The sequence below is a fragment of the Chrysochloris asiatica genome, unplaced genomic scaffold (genome assembly GCF_000296735.1).
Source record: "Chrysochloris asiatica unplaced genomic scaffold, ChrAsi1.0 scaffold00575, whole genome shotgun sequence".
NCBI classification, from domain to species: Eukaryota; Metazoa; Chordata; class Mammalia; order Afrosoricida; family Chrysochloridae; genus Chrysochloris; species Chrysochloris asiatica.
Genome location: NW_006409093.1, coordinates 29,711 through 34,559, shown reverse-complemented (window position 1 = coordinate 34,559; position 4,849 = coordinate 29,711).

Sequence of the window (4,849 nt, the reverse complement as noted above, 5' to 3'; positions counted from 1 at the left end):
GCACATAACAACAACATATGCATATAAAAGTTGGACAATGAATACAGAAGATCATAGAATAAATGATGTTCATCTCCTTATGATGCTGGCATTCTTAACTTGTCACTGACAATTTTCAAAGCCAGCATCTTCAAATCTCAGTCTTCACACTGACTTCTGCACTCTGTGTGTAAATTCCCCTCTACTGTTTTAGCTGTTTTGGATTTGGACCCATGAAAATCAAAAGGGTTTTCTCTTGCTGATTTTCAGAAGTTGATAACCAAGCATTTGGGCCTAGTTAGTCTTAGTCTAGAATCATCCCTAACAAATGCTCATCAAAATAGCAACATATAAACCTCCACTGATAAACAAGTGTTGTGTTGGATCAGTTGGAAGAGGGTTTGTTTGGAAATTTAATCTGGGTCTCCCGAATGGAGGACAAGAATTTTACCACTAAATCACCACAGAGGCTGTACATAATAACATTTAGGGCTAATTTTATATAATATTCAAAAATAATTCCTGTGTCTCAAGATTCTTAAATTAATCATATTTAAAAATTCCATCTCTTTCTCTCTCTTCTTTTCAATATAAGGAAACATTTACAAATTCTAGAGATGAAGACCAATATGTCTTGCTAGACTTCCACTTTGCTGCAGTGAAATTAGAGCATTAATACATAGAAAGAGAAATATTAAATTTATTTCAACTGTTTTTATAGTCATTTGATATAAATACATGTTTATTTTGAAAACATTTCTTATTAAGAAAAGACTCAAGAAGGGACTTCTTAAGTTGAAACCATAGCCATCATTCTGCATGTAAATATCTATGGCTACCAAGTTGATTCTACCTCATACTGATGATATTAGACAGAGCAGAAAGTTTTCACCATGTAATCTTTAAGGGAGCAGACTGCTCCGTCTTTCTGTTGTAAATCACTATCTTTCAGTTAACATCTGAGTGCTTAATAACTGCATCACCAGGACCCTTTGGATAGAAATGTGGATAATATGAATTGTGAAAATATAGATAAAGGAATGAATTTCTTGTAAATTAATGTATAAATAATAGATGTTAATAAAAAACACTCATTCTGATATACCTTCAAGAATGACAAATATGTAATTTGACAAATGTCTTCTCAACAAATCAACAAACTTAGAGCAAAATTTCTAAAAGCTAACAACAGTAACAAAATAATAATAATTTATTTCTTAGAATTAGTTATTTAGGTAAATGAAACAAAAAAAAATTATTAGAGCTAAATATTAAGCAAACTAGGAAACATATGCCTCTGATCATATTTTAAAACTTAACAATTACCTGGGGGTTCAAAAAAGAAAGCTTTATTAATGTTCCTTCAAATATCAAACCAAGTTTTCATGCTGTTCATTAATCTTATTGAAGCAGCACCTGATCCATAGAAAACTATTTCAATCTTATTAACTTAAGGCAGCTGCCATTCCAAAGAAAATAAGTTAAGAGGAAGAAAATAGTCTATGTATAGGAATGTTTTAAAGAATGTCCATCAGAAACTCTTTGGCTTGGACAAAAATGAATCTATTACATTTAGCAGGAGCTGGGCAGAATGAATCAGATCCTGTGTTGTGAAATGTTAAAGGCCACACATTTCATTTTATTTCTTCCGGACTTCTCTACATTAAATTATGACTCCGTCTTTTTTAAATTGCCATTGCAGAAAGCCTTGTTACAGACCATGATCATTCTGGTGACTTTGACTACTCTAGGACCTGATGCTGTGAAAAATATTTAGAAATATAAGAATCATTTCTTTCTAGTCAAAAGGAAAATGCCAAGAATATTTACTGCTACCAAAAAAAAAAAAAAAAGAACATGCACTTGATTTCAACACGCTTCCTATATGATTTGAATCTTAGAAGTTAAAAAAAAAAAAATCCTAGATTACATTCTCATTTGTAATGAACTTATACTATGGGCTTATCATCATACTTCTAAAATTCATAATGATTTTCTAGCCTACGAATATTTTATACTTACATTATTAACAAATTACAGTTTTCAAAGTGCTTTGACGTAAAATGATGCATGGTAGTCTTATATGTGGTGCTTTAAAATAGTTGACAAAGAGAGGGTTCAAATATTTTTTGTAAGATATTTAACTTAATTTATTTCAAATATTAATTGTTGGTATATTTTATATTCATAAGGTTTTCAGTGACTAAATATTCAGAAGTAGTTCATGTCTCCTTTTTCCTTATCTATCTTAGTCTGGAAGGTCTGCTGCAAACTGTCCACCATGAGTGACCTTGCTGAAATTCAAAATACTGGTCGCATAACTTCTAGCAACACAACAGCATGCAAACCACCAGAGGACAACAAACTTACATGAGAGTGGCAAATCTACTACACAAAACCTGTTTAAAGGGTTCAGAAGCAAAGAAGTCTGCTTGACGACTAAGGTATTTTCAATAACCTCATATGTATGTGAAAGCTGGACAATGAATAAGGAAGACCAGAGAAGAATTGACCCATGGACTGCCAAAAGAACAAACAGGTTGAAAGAAATAGAAACAGAAAGTACATTGGAAGCAAGATAGAAAGACTTCATTTCTCATACTTCAGACTTATTATAAGGAGGGGCCAGTCCCTGCAGGAAGACATGATGGCTGGTAAAGTGGAAAAGAGGAAGACCCGCCAATGAGATGGATTAACACCATTGCAGAAGCAGTGGGCTTAAGTGTAACAATTGTGAGGATGATGCAAGACAGGGCAGTGTTTCATTCTGTTAAGTAGGAACAACAACCCTTTATACTGAATATCAAATTGTGTTTATTTTAAACAATGACAGAAATAACTTAATCGTAGTACATTTATAATTACGTTCTGCACTTCTTTAATCAGACTTTGTTACTCAAATATGTATATACCAGATGTTTAGGGTATTTTTTTAAATAATTAATATGATCACTATGTTTTTTTTATTTTTATTTTTATGTTTTATTGTGAATTATGTGATAGTTTACATGGGAGAACATTAGCTTTACATTCATCCTATCATATATCATTTCATTGCCCTGGTTACAATCCCTTCCATAAATCATCAACCAACCAAAGGGTATATCCTGCAAGCCTATGACCCCCTCCCTGTCTTCAGCACACAGCCCCTCTCCCTATGTGGGTCGAAAGTCCCCAGCCACTCATCTCTTCACATCATCTTCTCTGCCTCCATCTCTGGTTGATCATTATGTTTTTATGTCAAATTGTTGTTAGCAATAATTTAAAAGATTTGTTTCACTTTAACCTGCACAAAACTAATAAATGTTATGTCTTAGGGAAGTAATACTCAAAATTTGATTTGTTTTATCAATATTCTCTGGAAATTAAACAATGATTTTTCACTTGCTACTTTTATACTTGTGTCTATGTTATAGACAATTAACTTTAGAAAGTTCTTTTTAAAGTTTTCATGCATAATCGTTCATAGTCTATTGTGAAATTCCACCTTAGATCATTATCTAGCATGTAAAGAGAAGTTTTAAATGATATTTGATTAGAACAAAAGCAAGATTTTCAAGACACCTTTTGAAATACCTGTATTTTCTATTGTTTAAAAGTAAACATATAATTAATGTTAAGATTCCCAACAGTTGCATTATTTTCAGTGAACCATATCAAGTTAATTTTAAATATAATGCTCTTCCAAATCAATAGAGGAAATTGTACACTATACATGAGAATCAGAATCTATAATACAGAAGCCATCACATTTGTCAAGATCACTAGTCTGTTAAAACTGTTACTGGATCGGAACGTCTAGTACTAAAATGTATTCTTTGTTTAATAAATCACCAGTCATATACAATATAAAAATCCTGATTAATCTAAAACTACAGTGATGCATTGAAAATCTATCTGCATGCTATACATTTTGCTGATTTTCACTGTGTTTATAAAAAGAAATATTAAAATTATTTCATATTGTTTTCTAGTAACAAATATAATTCTATAAAGAAACATAGTTGGTTTTTTTTCCCCCCAAAGCACTATATTAAAAACACAGCAATAAATGCTGCCAATGTACTTTATTAATCTGATGTTATTGTTGTTAAGTGCCATTGAGGCAGATCTAACTCAGTGATCCTGTATAGGGTTTCCAAGGAGTGGCTGGTGAATTTGAACCATGAACCTTGTGGTTAGCAGTCCAATGCTGATCTTACAGCACCACAGCAGGCTCCATTAATTGGATAAGGAAATATATTTTATTAAATTACGCATTTGTTTGTTATTGAATGCTGCCAAGTTGGTCCTGACTCGACAACCCTGTATATGGTTGTCAAGAGGCATCTGTGGGTTTGAACTGCTGAAGTTGCAATATAGTGTTGTTGTTGAAGTACTGGTGTGGTATTCTAGGATAAGCACTGGACCACAAGGTCAGTTTGAACCACAAGGTCAGCAGTTCAAACTCACCAGCCTCTTCTCAGAAATGCTATACTAGGTGGCTAGGAGTCAGCACCTACTCCATGGCACTTATGAACAACTACAATAATGTTGCTGTTACGTATCATAGAATAGGTTCTGCCTGAATGAGAGAGAGAGTTCTGGTATGGTGCTGTGGGTTAATTAATGTGTTGGACTGTAAAGTCAGTTTGAATTGCAACATTGGCAGTTAAAGCTCACCAGCTACTCCAAGGTCGCTATGGGTCGGAACCAACTGGATGACACTTAACAGCAAATATAGATAGATAGATAGATAGATAGATAGATAGATAGATAGATAGATAGATAGATACAGACACATATGTGTATGTACATACATATGTACATGTACATGTGTCGAGAGCCTGCCCCGACACTCTTATTTGGGGGTCCTAGAGGGAGGTATGAC